The following is a 16306-nucleotide window of genomic DNA, read 5'->3' as shown; positions in this document are numbered from 1 at the left end:
ACACTATGTGGTTGGGATAATACTGTGAAATTGGGAAAGTGATGATAATGCCCTTTTAGTGTAAGAACTGTTTGAAAATACCACCTGAAATTTCAGCCTGTTTTGGTGGTATGGAGATTTTCCCTACCTAGTGACATCACCAGGCGGTAAATTAGTTAATAGATAAATAAGAAAGAGAGTTCCAAACCTTTCTGCCAATAACAGCTAGTTTTCAGTTTCCCCCTCCTCACTCTGACCACTGCCAGACAGTCCTAGTACAATTTTTACTTCAGAAATGGCTATTTTCTAAGAAGCTATTTTCGTTTCTAATTAAAATGGTCAAAAAGAAATAATCACAGTAAGGTACTTATTTGTTCCCAGACATGATTTGATATTGAGATAAAAACTGCTACATTGTACCTTTAAAAACTCCCCACAGACTAAGCCACAGCAACTGGTAGTAGTGGTGTGTAGCACACTTTGATAATAACATTGCATGATAGCGTTTCTCTGTGAGTCTGAACCTCTGCCTTTCTCCTAACGTGGTCTTAATTTGATTGTTGTTCATGGAGTAATGTGAATCCCCTGCCTGCTCTGATCAACCCCTGTCCAGATGGCATGGTGTTCCCCCTGAGAAACACAATTTAATCCTCCTAACACATGGTGGGCTGAGTTGTGTGTGTGTGTGTGTGTGTGTGTGTGTGTGTGTGTGTGTGTGTGTGTGTGTGTGTGTGTGTGTGTGTGTGTGTGTGTGTGTGTGTGTGTGTGTGTGTGTGTGTGTGTGTGTGTGTGTGTGTGTGTGCATATTTGTAAACAGGATAATCAGAGAGGGTGGAAAGATACTGTAGATATAACAGGTCTGGCAAGCAACCCGTGGGAGAAGTTGTGACTGTACTTTTGCAGGTTTTGAAATTACATTGCCAAAACCTGTTAATGAAGAATTTGTGTACTGTTGATGCATTCTGAATAGGAAGAATCATATGTTCTGATAAACTGAGGTAGCTACAAAACACTCCCCACACCCTCCTTGGGATGTGACAAGCTACCGTATCGCTTATAAGCCCTACCACACACTGTGACCATATAATGCAGATAATTTATTTCCTTTTCCGTGTTACACTTTGCAGTCAGAACAAATAAAACAGGCATCTCATTACAGGTTAAAGTAGCTCCAGATGCCTGATAAAGGATTTGCTGCTTTGCCTTAAGGAAATGCAGAAGCTTAGGAGGTCCCGAAAAATGTAAACTGCTTATGTCCCGTACTGTACCAATTGTGGATTTGCATGCCATTGTGACAGATGGGGGGTGGCTGTCACTAAAGTGAAGATAATCCAATGCAATACAAAGGAATTGTGCAAAGATGCTATGAGATTTCATGAAATCACAAGGGAATTGAATTGTACAGTTGCCGATGTGCCGTGTCTGACAAACAATGAGGTCTGAGAGCACTGGCCCATGTGGCTGTTTTTAAACTCATATTGTCTCTCAGCTCTTCTGACGTGTGAAGAGACTAAATCCCCAACATGCAGTAGGGTAGGAGCATCCAGAGTGTGTTTTTATGCATTTCCTGGATATGGAAGTGACTATTATGTATTTCCTGGGAGAATAACCGTTCCCATTGTTATGATTTTTCTCCATGTGTTTTTCCATCTTCCCCTTGACCTAAGATGGCAGATCAGTAAAAGCTTTCACTATTGTTTTCCAGGCAGTAGCCTATAGAGTACAGTGCAATTCTGACTATTATGGAAATAGTAGAATGCTGAATCTGTTCCCACTATTCTCTTATACCTTGGTTTTGCCATGACAATTTTTACTTTACACCAGAGGAGGCTGGTGGGGGGAGCTATAGGACGACAGGCTCATTGTAATGACTGGAATGGAATTAATGGAACGGTGTCAAACACATCAAACATATGGAAACCACATGTTTGACTCTGTTCCGTTAAATCCATTCCAGTCATTGCAATGAGCCCTTCTTCCTATTTCTCCTACCACCAGCCTCCTCTGCTTTACATGTATTACTTGGGAAGTGATGGCACGTAGTCTAGGCCATTCAGTACCTCCCCCTGAGGTCAAAAGAGTTAGAAATTGTCCTTGTGGGGGAAGAAGATTTTTCCTGACGTTGTTTCTGCCCAACCATTTGGAATAGATTGGAATGTTGGTCTCATTGGATCCATCCACTAGCGTTTCATTGTAAACTTAAACAGAACCGAAAGGTCTCTTGTGTTCTTCAAAGGTGTAGAGGTACTGAACATGTCCTCCGAGATTCCAAATGAAAATATGAGCGAATAGAGGGCAGAATCCTTTTTTAGATTCTGCATGATATTATAGAGCAGAGGCTTAGATTCATACAGGTCTGTCCGTGTTCGAACCAACAGGCTATTCTAGTTCCTCTAGTGCCTCTGGCTGACCACAAATGAGGGCGACATATCAGATACTAAGAGCCGTTCTGCAATGGCTATCAAATTAAATCATGGTCAGCCACACACATTTAATTTGTCCTGACTCTCACTTCCACAGACTGTAATGAGGTCTCAGAGAATAGGCTACAAACTGATTTGGTTATCCTTCCGAAAATAATATTGCAATATTTCAATCTAATGATTAATCATCCTTTTTCATTATTTTTTTCCCAGGAGAAAACGTATTTAATGGGCTACAGTACCTATAATATTACCAGGTCAGAAATTTACTAAAATGGATTGTTATGTTATTGTTAACACTATATAATCTATAGTATACTGTATAATGTAGTCAGTGATATTATCATCCTTATTGATCCTTATAAGAGACTGGATAGTGGCTTCAAAGCGCTGCATATAAACAAAGCATTTCCTCAGCTTGTACATGAGAGTGAGACCTCAGAGGGTCTAGCCCCTGGCAAGGTCAGTCAGAACAGGTTAATGACTAAGTAGAGTAGCACCCTCTCTAACAGGGTGGTTAATCTACCATGACAGGGTGGACACAAATCAAGCCCTAATGTGCTCAACGAAGCAGACGGCAACTTCCCTAACGTAATTACATGGAATGTGTGTAAACTTGTTGTTTCTCCTAGCTAAAATAAGCTTTAGTTCGGATAAAATATGTGGAGGATTTATGCATATTCTAAAGGGCTTAGACGGATTCCCTACACATGCAAAGCATTATTTTCACATCCAGTCTGACATCAAAATGAAAATGAACATACTTTTTGGGCATAAACAGTACAGTATCTGGATTGTGTGGTATCAGGCTCCTGCAGCATTGCACCCTGGCCAGCTTATAGCTACCTGGTAAGACTTATGATTGTCTTCCATCATGCGGATATTTAGGCACAAAGAAAATTATGTTGTAAAATGCATTTGCACTTATTTTCCCTCTCTGGAGATTTGTATGGACTCCACAATTTCCTCCAAAGGGAAGGTGGTTCAGAATGTAAGATTTGATTGATGAATTCATAAAATCCCATGAGTATGAAAAGGCTATGCATGTAATTAAATAATGATGGACACTACACCCACCAAGGTCAGGGTAAGTTTCACATCTCAGTGGGCTTGTTTCTCAGTTGAAAACATACACATGTACTACTTTAAAACTCCCTGTAGGCTCTTACTGTGCATCTATATATATAAATATTGTAATACTACAGTATTTATACCATAGTATACTATAGTATTTTCTCATTCGTTTTTTCCCCCAATATGCCTCCCTCAATAAACCAATACAATATCTCACATTGTATACAGTACTATCATAGTCAGCCAGTGTTCAATGTTTTGAGCTGGTCAAATCATAAGCTTTTTCGCTTGTTCACATAAAAATAGACTAGAGCAATTTGTTTTGTAGTTAGTCGTAATTCAGAAATAAAATTGACTATGCAATTACTCTATAGAGTAATTGTCTTTTTTCTCCATGAAGCCCACAGTTTCTTCTTAGTGGAATGAACAAAACAAAGCTTTCTCCTGACAAATACCCAATTAACTTTACTTTACACATATAAGGTCCAGAGGGCTTTTTCCAAGAGATAGTATCTGCTGTGCTGATACAGTCGCCTCCTGCTTCAGTCATTTGTCACACGGTAAGGGTGGTTTTTCTAGTATAACATATGGACCTATACATTCCTACTGTATAGTGCACTTATCGTCAGGTTTTTCAGATGAACAAATATACAGTTTAGGCTATAGAAATATATATTTTGTTAAATATGTGAGTGTTTTTCAGCTGTTCAAATGGATTACCTGGAAAACCATATCTCCCGATTCCTAGAATAATCTCAAAATGTTGTATTGCTTTAGTAAGCCTGCTGTAACTTTGGGGATTGACTTTCAGTTAACCCTGTTGATCTCTGCAGTGCTTTCAGGGGATCTACTGTACTGTATTCCTACCAGCCACATGTCAACCTGTTACTGTCATTCATTTACTATAATGAGTTGGGTTATTACAGTTCATGGATTACTAGCACATGGGTCCAGAGTTGAAGCCATAGCAGGGCCAGAGGATTGAACACTCGGACACCCAATCAGGATGGCTTAACATATATTTTTCAACAACAAAAAAAATCATAAATGTTTGTTGTTTGCATTGTCTCCTGACTAATCAGAAATGCAGATAAATGCAGTAGGAGGTACTAGGGATCTAAGTGTAAATGCCCCAGAAGCCGATATTTGGAGGATATATTGGCAGAGTGTTGTTAACACTTTGTATTAAAGTCGAGGGCCGGCAAAACGCGCCAATATATCCTACAAACATCGGCTTCTCTGGCATTATCACTTTTATACAAAGGGTTATCAACATATTTAAATAATGATTGACATACAGTATTTTCATTAAAAACATTATTTTTATGAAATAATTCATACTATTTCATCTTCCACAAGATATAGTCCCAACACACATCTTGGGTTGCTACCCAATCCAGCTGGTCGTTTGTTCTATAGGTTCGGATGCTAGAGACGCGACGCAGTCGGTCAGTCTTTTTGTTCTGTATCTATGGACGCGACCCAGTTACTCGTTCTAAATGTTCCATTGCCATACTGGCTGACAACGTTCTTGACAACAAAAACCTCCCTGGTCTTTGTGGTTGAATCTGTGTTTGAAATTCACTGCTCGACTGAGGGACCTTAAAGGTAATTGTATGAGTGGGGTACGAAGATGAGGTAGTTATTCTACAATAATGTTAAACACTATTATTGCACACAGAGTCCATGCAACTTATTATGTGACTTGTTTTAAGCACATTTTTACTCCTGAAATTATTTAGGCTTGCCATAACAAAGGGGTTGAATATTTAAAATATCTAAAGACATTTCAGCTCAACATTTTTTATTAATTTGTAAAAAATGTGAAAAACATAATTCCACTTTGACGTTAGGGGGTATTGTGTGTAGGCCATTGACAAAATGTAAATGTAATGTAAAAATGTAAATGTAAATTCAATTCAGGCTCTAAAACAACAAAATGTGGAAAAAGTCAAGGGGTGTGAATACTTTCTGAAGGCACTGTATACCCACCTCTTTTCAGTGGGCATTGCATATACTCACTTGGAGGTATATGCCGTACTGTATCAATTGTTTAGTCCAAAAGAGATACTATGCAAAAAGTAGCCTACACAAACACAAATCATGTGAAATATTTAGCAGTATGGGTACCATATAATAGGTCTATATTATTCAGCATGGCAGGCAGGTAATGTGGCTTGACCCGCGCTGGCTGAGCCCGCGAAAGTTGAATAAAAGATTTCAGCATCCGGACAGCTCCGCACTTCGCTCTGTTCTCTGACTCCTGATATTCACATTCACAATGAGAATTGTGCATCTATTCCAATTTCTCATGAGTTCTACAGTTTAGCATATTTATTTAGCTTCTCGATAGAAGCGCTTTATAGACAGTCTATGGGTTTAGACCAGGACCCTGACTTGATCTGGTAGCGATCACAATTTCACCTATAGACACAATAGCCTAGGCATACAAAAATCACGTGGCAAAGTTATAACCCATAAATCTCCTTTAGCAAAATGCACAATAAGAGATTAATCATCAGCGACTAGCGTCTAAGCCTTCAGCTGCTGTGAAGTGCAGGAACTCCCCGAGTATCCCGTTCTCATGTAACGCACCACCATAAAAGTTCAGTTTCTTACCTCTGCGGTTATCTAGTCCCTTAGCCTAACATATCAGCCATAGGCTCTAGGCCTATTATTTCTGGATATCATGGTGGATTTTGAATTGTCATTCAGAGTAGCCTACATATGCTTCTCATACATGTTTTCACAAAGGGCGCCTTTTATTTGCCAGGCAGGCCTTTTGGGAATTTATTGGCAAAATTTGAATATATACACTTCTCCATGAACAACGACTACACCACTGATGTCTGGGTATTTTTGCCGTATTTGTTTTAGGAAAATGTTGTCCCAGTCACTTTTACTCAGGCCCAGGCACATGGTAATTTCTGCCTACGACTCTGCATGTTCCCTTCATAATTAGGATGGATCTGAATTTCAAATGGTCATGTAGTGTTTACAATCTCAAAATGTAAGCATCATTGTCTTCTTTGAAATTACAGTAACTGGTTGAATTATGAGTTCATTATAATAAAAAGTCAGTTTCATATGAATGTCATCTCACCTGAGGTGTTTGATGCAGAGGAAGGCTAACTGTGTGAACACAGTTTTCCTGTTAGTCTTGTTACTTCACTCCAGAATAACACACGTCCATCTCTCTCTCTCTCTCTGCAACATTTAACTGAGCTGGAGTAGAAAGAGGAGGTGTGGACAGAAACTTGAAGTTTAAAACAGGAGGGCTGTATTTTATCTCTGGGTTCTAGACTCAGAAAACACTATGCAGCTCGACTCAACTTGTATTTACCAATTCAGGAAGATTATGATTTCTGACAGCTATACAGTATGCAAACTGCATGGACAACCATTATGAATCGCAAGCCCTTATGAAATTCACGTATAATTCACCAAATAGGCATGAATATAACGCCATTTTATAACGTGAGTGTCACGACTTCCACCGAAGGTGGCTCTTCTCCCTGTTCGGGCGGCGCTCGGCGGTTGTCGTCGCCGGTCTACGAGCTGCCACCGATCCCTTTTCTTTTTTGTTTGGTTTTGTCTGTCTTGTTGCTCACCTGGTTCTAGTTTAGGTTATTAGTGGGGTATTTAATCTCGCCCTACCCTCTTGGGTTTGTGCGGGATTGTTCGTGTAGCTGTCATTTGTTTGGGTTGCGCTTTGGTTTGTTCTGTTGAACAGGTGTTTTTTCTGGACTGCGTTCCTGTCGTTTTGTGGCTACTGTTGTGGTCCTGTCCTGTTCTTTTGGACTTGTAATTAAACGCCCTTTCTTGTAATTCGCTCTCTCCTGCGCCTGACTCCACACCCACCTCTCCTAGGGAGAACCTGACAATGGGCATATGTTTTGATCAGCAAAAAAAATAAAATATTTTTCATCAAGGTTTTTTGTGACATATAGAATAAAATACTGTCTTAAAATATTCTGAGTTAACATGTATTATGCTGTACATTGCTAGACATAGTGGAAATACCTCAGTCAGAGTCAGATTGTGACCTTGATGACAGCTGTGTGGTTCTGCCAGTGTTTACAGCTTTGAAGAGGCACACAGTCTATTTATCTCTCGTTTTGTCATTCTGCTGAATCCATACTAATGGTTCTTCCATGACCTCCACTGCCATCTGTTGTTATACAGCTACTTTGGATAGAGCAGTACATTAATCGCACTGGATAATTTGCAAATGGCCCTCATCTACAGTTAATGGGTGGGGATTCACACCACACAGTGCAGAGGCAAATTACGGTAATTAACTACTGAGTACTGGTTTTCATATGCTCTGCAAAATGAGCTAATAATTGGTCAAGGTAGTATAAAATATGAAAAACTGCCGTTGTCCCTAACATGTCACCATGTACAACAACCTGCCACTATTTACAATAACATATCACCATATACCAAAAACCTGCCACCATTTACAATAACATATCACCATATACCAAAAACCTGCCATCATTTACAATAGCATATCACCATATACCAAAAACCTGCCATCATTTACAATAACATATCACCATATACCAAAAACCTGCCATCATTTACAATAACATATCACCATATACCAAAAACCTGTCCATGGGAGTTCAGAATAAATTATCCCCCTTGTCTTTGTAAGCCAGAGCAGATATAACATATGATTTATCACTGGATTTATCTATTAGGTTAATCATTCATTTGTTATAAATTTGTTACAGGGGTTAATACAAGCCAACGAAACAGGTTGAAGTTTTCAACAGCACAGTGAGTTGCGACTGAGCATTGACTTTAAAGATACAGTGCACTTGGAAAGTATTCAGACCTTGACTTTTTCCACATTATGATATGTTACAGCCTTATTCTAAAATTGATTAAACTAATGCTTTTCCTCATCAATCTACACACAATACCCAATAATGACAAAGCAAAAACAGGTTTTTATACATTTTTGCAAATGTATAAAAAAAACGGAAATACCTTATTTACACAAGTATTCAGACCCTTTGCTCTGAGACTCGAAATTAAGCTCAGGAGCATCCTGTTTCCATTGATCATCATTGACATGTTTCCAAAACTTGATTGGAGTCAACCTGTGGTAAATTCTATTTATTGGACATTATTTTGGGAAAGGCACTCCCCTTTCTATATAAGGTCCCATAGCTGACCGTGCATGTCAGAGCAGAAATCAAGCCATGAGGTCGAAGGAATTGTCTGTAGCGCTCCGAGGCAGGATTGTGTCGAGGTACAGATCTAGGGAAGGGTACCAAAACATTTTTGCAGCGTTGAAGGTCCCCAAGAACACAGTGGTCTCCATCATTTTTTAATGGAAGAAATTTGGAACCACCTAGACTCTTCCTAGAGCTGGCCACCCGGCCAAACTGAGCAATCGGGGGAGAAGGGCCTTGGTCAGGGAGGTGACCAAGAACCTGATGGTCACTCTGACAGAGCTCCAGAGTTCCTCTGTGGAGATGGGAGAACCTTCCAGAAGGACAAACATCTCTGTAGTACTCCAACAATCAGGTCTTTATGCTAAAGTGGCCAGACGGAAACCACTCCTCAGTAAAAGGCAGCTCGCTTGAAAAGGCTCCTAAAGACTTTCAGACCATGTGAAACAAGATTTTCTGTTCTGATGAAACCAAGACTGAACTCTTCGGGCCTTTGGCCTGAATGCCAATCGTCACATTTGGAGGAACCTGGCACCATCGCTATGGCGAAGCAAGGTGATGGCAGCATCATGCTGTGGGGATGTTTTTCAGCTGCAGGGACTGGGAGACTAGTCAGGATCGAGGGAAAGATGAAGGGAGAAAAGTACAGCAAGATCTTTGATGAAAACCTGCTCCAGAACGCTCAGGATCTCAGACTGGGGCGAAGGTTCACCTTCCAAACAGGACAACAACCCTAAGCACACAGCCAAAACAACGCAGGAGTGGCTTCGGGACAAGTCTCTGAATGTCCTTGAGTGGCCCAGCCAGAGCCCGGATTTGAACCCGATCTAACATCTCTGGAGAGACCTGAAAATAGCTGCGCAGCGACACTCCCCATCCAATCTGGCAGAGTTTGAGAGGATCTGCAGAGAAGAATGGGGGAAACTCCCCAAATACAGGTGTGCCAAGCTTGTAGTGTCATATCCAAGAGTCGAGGCTGTAATCGCTGCCAAAGGTCCTTCAACAAGAACTGAGTAAAAGGTCTGAATACTTATGTAAATGTTATATATATCAATTTGCAAAAAAATCTTAAAAAACAGTTTTTGCATTGCTATTATTGTGTATAGTGTGTAGATTGATGAGATGAAAAAAACGACTTAATCAGTTTTAGAGTAAGACTGTAAGGTAACAAAATGTGGAAAATATCAAGGGGTCTGAATGCTATCCGAATGCACTTTAGATATTCCACGTGCACAAAGTGACACTGAACAATGTCATCACATCCTTAGGCATGGAGCAATAACCAATTGCCAGGCAGAAACTGCTGCTGGGCCAATGTGTGACTTGTGACACTTGACTGTATGATACCGACCCACTAGGATGAGACATGTTTTATATCTTCAGTGAGGCATGATGATAACCTTTAACATGATCACTGAAAGCATATTATTCTCTCAGACAGATTGTCGATTGAGTGCAGAACTGCCATTAGTCTTGATGGTAGTGTCCTAACATTAGTTTTCATCACATAGATAGTTGACATTGAAAGCTTAAATGGTTAAAGGTCGGTTACTTATCCTGTAGGGTCTCATTTCCAGTACTGTCAACCTGTTGAATTCAATATTGGTATATCTGATTGAATGATATAGAAATATCTGAATCAGGAAATGCTTACTTAATACTAAATGCAAAGTATCTAATACTTCATGCAAAGTATCTAATACTTCATGCAATGTACTGCATGCCAACTATTTAAATCGGGAAAGACTTATTGTGTAGTTGTTTTCCTAGTATGTATAGTTTCATGACAGAACTTAATCCCAATATGTACAGTGAATAACATCACACTGAAAAAACTATTTGAGAGGTTTATACTGTGTTTGTAACGTTCCTATTTCTAAGTTAGTCTGTGCCCTAGTGTTCGTTAGTGAATGGCTCACCATGCCTGTTACACCTAAATGAGAAAGAGGACATTTATTTCTAAACCTCTGGGTGGCGCCCATGTGGCTTTATTGAAAGTAACCCTGAATCAAATGCTTCTGAATGTGTAAAACCACGTTAGAGCCACTGTAAAGAACCCCATTAAAACAAATTAGACTTCGATCATAACAGATGCATCATATTCTTCAACGATCATTAAACGTAGCCAACTACACACCTCCCCACTTTAAGGTAGATTGAATGACAAAGATTTGCCAGTGTGTGAGGGGCTGGTGGTGCCACTTGGTGGAGCCCCAGACCTTTCCTGCATGCTACCCACCATTCATCCATCCCTGATCTCTCGTTCTGGATGGCAGTCACAACTAGCAACATCTGAAATATGCACACTGTATCCTCTTTATGAACAGTCTCATAAAGTACAGACTGAAGCAGATTGTCTGTCTTCCTGGAGGACTCACTAACTCGCTGTGGTTCTTAAAGGTCCAATGCAGCCATTTTTATCTCAATAGCAAATCATTTCTAGGTAACAATTGAGTACCTTACTGTGATTGTTTTGAATTAAAATGGTAAATTTTTTTTTACTAAAATTGATTCTTAGCAAAGAGCAATTTTTCAAGCAAGAATTTTGCTACACTCTATCTAGAACAAATAAAGGTTATTCGGCTTTCCCCATAGGAGAACCATTTGAAGAACCCTTTTTGTTCCAAGTAGAACCCTTTTGGAACCAAAAGGGTTCCCCTATGGGGACAACCGAAGAACCCTTTGGGAACCCCTTTTTTCTAAGAGTGTAGTACTGTCTGGGAGTAGTCTGAGTGGGGAGGGGGAAACTGAAAACTAGCTGTTGTTGGCAGAGATGTTTGGAACTCTATTTTTACCTTGTGATGTCACCAGGCAGGCCAAAACTCCATCTCACCAAAACAGGCTGACATTTCAGGTGTTCTTTTCAAACAGATCTTACACTAACAGGGCATTATCATAATTTTCACAATTTCACAGTATTATTCCAAGCTCTTGGTGTGGAAATATACTGTATATAAAACACAGGAAATCACGTTTTTGACTGCACTGTGTCTTTAAATATAACAACTGCCATAATTTATTACATTTAGCATCAGATAAATGCCTTAGTCATCGGAGAAAATGTAAGCAATTGGCAGGTGGATACCAACACTCACACTTCAGAATGTCCATAGGTCATTTGTGAAGCTGAAGATAGGAAATAAAGTAGATGGCTTTCAATTCATATTACAATTGGTAGATAATATGCCATGGACATTGTAGGGAAGGCACAAAGTGCATGCCGGCCATGGTGTATTGAACATTTGTTTTACATGTTAGACGTAAATAGATGTTGATTGTCTCTGCTCCATCAATACTACAATCTAATGTTTGATATGGATGTTGATGCTGTGTTTCACTTAGAAAGCTTTGTGACCTACACATTCATTTCCCATTAACCCCCCCCCCCTAAAAACAAGGAATAATGATAGACAAAGACGGCTGTTTCATTATAAAGCAAATTGTTTTGCTGATGATCTCTTCTGTCATGAGTCAAAGTGTGACTAATAGCTAACTACAGACATGATTTACTGTATCTGTGTTGTCAATACGTGACAATAGCACTGAGAGGGTGTGTGTGTCTGTTTCTGTCTGTCTGCATGGATGTCTGTAAAACTATAATGACTAATATGAGATTGCTCGTCTGAATAGTACTCATGTGAATTATGGCTGTATACTGTAGTTTACAGTAAGGAGGATTGGGCTACAGTAGGCTGTCAGTGAAAGTTCAGAAAGACTCATAGCATTACTCATGATGATCGTACTCGTAGAATTACTAGTACTTACAGTATGTCACTCCTAATTAGCTTTGTGGTATTGTATTAAGTCAAACCATGTGATCGAAAAACATTATATTTTAATTGTCTTGTGGATGCCATTATCCCACAGTAAAGATTTTGATAACCAGCTACTTCCTCCCTCCCCTCCCATCCACTGGCACATGGCCCAGAGAGAAGCTTAGGATCGTCCGTAGAGCTCTGCACATTTACAATGCTCACAACTAATTATAAATGTGGCTCAGCTTAGGCTTGTGTCCAAAATGGCACCCTATTCCCTATATGGGCCCTGGTCAGAAGTAGTGCACTATGCAGTGAATAGGGTGTCATTTGGGATGCAAATTTAGGTCTGTTCTCAGTAAAAGCCCTGAGTAAGCCAAACATCTCTAACACAAAGGCAGTGACTGACCCATTGAAGTGTCTCACACAGCTGGCTGGTGTGTTTACGGACATATTCAATCTCTCCCTATCCAAGTCTGATGTCCCCACACGCTTCAAGGTGGCCACCATCGTTCCTGTACCCAAGAAGGCAAAGGTAACTGCAATAAATGACTGAATAAATCGACCCGTAGCACTCACTTCTGTCATCATGAAGTGTTTTGAGAGACTAGTCAAGGATCATATCACCTCCAACTTACCTGTCACCCTACACCTTTAAATTTGCATTCGCCTCAATAGGTCCACAGACAATGCAATCACCATCACACTGCACACTACCCTATCCCACCTGGACAAGAGAAATACCTAAGTAAGAATGCTGTTCATTGACTACAGCTCAGCATTCAACACCATAGTACGCTCTAAGCTCATCATTAAGCTTGAGGCCCTGGGTCACAACCCCGCCCTGTGCAATTGGGTCCTGGACTTCCTGACGGGCCGCCCCCAGGTGGTGAAGGTAGGAAATAGCATCTCCACTTCACTGATCCTCAACACAGGGGCCCCACAAGCGTTAGTGCTCAGCCCCCTCTTGTACTCCCTGTTCATCCATGACTGTGTGGCCATGCACGCCTCCAACTCAATCATCAAGTTTGCAGATGACACAACAGCAGTAGGCTTGACTACCAACATCGACAAGACAGCCTATAGAGAATATAGAGAAGAGGTGAGGGCTCTCGGAGGGTGGTGTCAGGAAGACAACCTCTCACTCAACATGAACAAAACAAAGGAGATGATTGTGGACTTCAGGAAACAGCAGACGGACAAACACGGACAAACTGAAATGGTCCACCCACACAGACAGTGTGGTGAAGAAGGCGCAACTGCACCTCTTCAACCTCAGGAGGCTGAAGAAATGTTGCTTGTCACCTTAAACCTTTTACAGAAGCACAATTGAGAATATCCTATCGGGCTGCATCACCGCCTGATACGGAAACTGCACCGTCCATAACCACAGGGCTCTCCATAGGGTGGTGTGGTTATCACGACTTCCGCGGAAGTTGGCTCCTCACCTTGTTCGGGCAGCTTTCGACGTCACCAGCTTTCTAGCCATCGCAGCTCCATTTTCCATTGTTCCATTTGTTTTGTCTTGTTCCCTGCACACCTAGTTTTCATTCCCTAATCACACTGCATGTATTTATTCCTCTGTTCCCCTCCATGTCTTTGTGTGCAATTGTTTTGTGTTACGTGTTTTATGTGACGCGCCAGGCTGGTTTTCATTGTACCGTGGCTATTCCACGTAGCATGTTTCTTTGTAAACATTTAGCATTTGTGACTGTTTTGCGCTTTGCACTTTTGCCTGTTTGTGCTGGAGGTTTTACGCAGCTGCGTTCGTCTGCTGTTTGTTCCTGCCGAAATAAAGTGTGCGCCTGTTCACAACTCTGCTCTCCTGCACCTGACTTCGCTACCAGTAGGCACATCTTGATAGCGGTCTGCACGACGCATCACTGGTGGCAAACTACCTGCCCTCCAGGACACCTACAGTACAGCACCCGATGTCACAGGAAGACCAAAAGATGATCAAGGACAACAACCACCCAAGCCACTGCCTGTTCACCCCGCTACCATCCAGGAGGCGAGGTCAGTATTGTCACATGTGATGACGCTCGAGAGACGAAGCAGGTATGGGGAGTGAAACATTTAATAAATAACGGACTTAGAACGAGACAGGAACAGCGTCAGCAAACGAATACTAAAGACAAAAACATTACAATGCAGCAGCGAGGAACAGAGCTGGGGAACTGACACATATAGGGGAGGAAATGAACAGGTGATAAGTGAGTCCAATAACGCTGATGCGCGTGACGAGGGAAGGCAGGTGTGCGTGATGGATGGCAGGAGTGTGTGATGCAGGGAAACCTGCCAGGGGGAGGGAAGTGCGGGAGCAGACACAGCAACCCCCCCCCCCCCCCCCCCCCTTGGGGCCAAGACATGGGCGCTGGGCAAGCCGGTTTGGGTGTGGAAGCACGACGAACCGACAGGAGCGTGAGAGCCTGGCGAGCCGGCTGAGGCATGGGAGCCTGACGATCCGGCTGAGGCAAGACACCTGTCGATCCCGCTGCAGAGAGGGAGCCCGATGATCCGGTGGAGAGTGACGTTGGATGGGAAGCCGCCGACCCAACCGAGGCAAGGAAACCTCTCAAACCAGCCAGGGCGCTATAGCCCAACGGTCTGGCTTAGGCACCCCCAGTTCCATCGGCGACGGAATCCACCCCGATGTCACCAAAAAACACAAAAAACTCCTGGACCGGCTGGGCGAACAAGAACTGACGATCCGGCTGAGGCCCGACGTGGGATGGGCGCTAATTGAGCCAACCGAAGCAAGGAAACCTCTCGAGCCAGCTAGGGCGTGGAAGCCCGACGAGCTGACTAGGCACCCCCGGTTCCATCAGTGGCGACCCAGAGCCGATGCCACCATACCAACCGGAACGCAAGTACTCTTCGATGCTTCGTTTGTTGGCTGCTGCATTCTGTCACGTGATGACGCTAGGGAGATGAAGCAGGTACGGGGAGTGAAACATTTAATTAATAACGGACATAGAACGAGACAGAAACAGCGTCAGCAAACTAATACTAAAGACAAAAACAATACAATACAGCAGCGGGGAACAGAGCTGGGGAACTGACAAATATAGGGGAGGAAATGAACAGGTGATAAGTGAGTCCAGGTGAGTCCAATAAGGCTGATGCACGTGACGAGGGAAGACATGTGTGCATGATGGATGGCAGGAGTGCGTGATGCAGGGAAACCTGGCGCCCTCAAGCGCCAGGGGGAGGGAAGAGCGGGAGCAAACGTGACAAGTATAGGTTTATCAAAGCTGGGAACGCGAGACTGAAAAACAGCTTCTATCTCAAGGCCATCAGACTGGTAAACAGCCATCACTAAGACAGTGGCTGCTGCCTACATACAGACTTGAAATCATTGGCCATTTTAATAAATGGATCTCTAGTCACTTTAATAATGCCACTTTAATAATGGTTACATATCTTGCATTACTCATCTCATATGCATACACTGTATTTATACCATCTATTGCGTCTTGCCTATGCCGCTCGGTCATCGCTCATCCATATATTTATATGTACATATTCTTATTCCATTCCTTTACTTAGATTTGTGTGTATTATGTAGTTGTTGTGGAATTGTAAGATTACTTGTTAGATATTGCTGCACTGTCGGAACTAGAAGCACAAGCATTTCGCTACACTCGCGATAACATCTGCTAACCATGTGTATACAATTTGATTTGATTTGATCCTCCCTGCCTGATATCCTGATTACCAGAGATCAATGAACAGGATGAAAAATGAAAAAAGTTTGTCAGACATGAGACATCTTGGAAGTTATTTTGGAAGTGTGAATCTCTGTCTTTCCGTCTCTCTTTATCTCTGTCTCTGTCTCTCTCTCTCCAGCACCATGACATTTTCTGCAATACTAGGATGCAAAAAA

This window comes from Salvelinus fontinalis, chromosome 26 (genome assembly GCF_029448725.1).
Source record: "Salvelinus fontinalis isolate EN_2023a chromosome 26, ASM2944872v1, whole genome shotgun sequence".
NCBI classification, from domain to species: domain Eukaryota; kingdom Metazoa; phylum Chordata; class Actinopteri; order Salmoniformes; family Salmonidae; genus Salvelinus; species Salvelinus fontinalis.
This window is presented reverse-complemented; position numbering follows the sequence as displayed.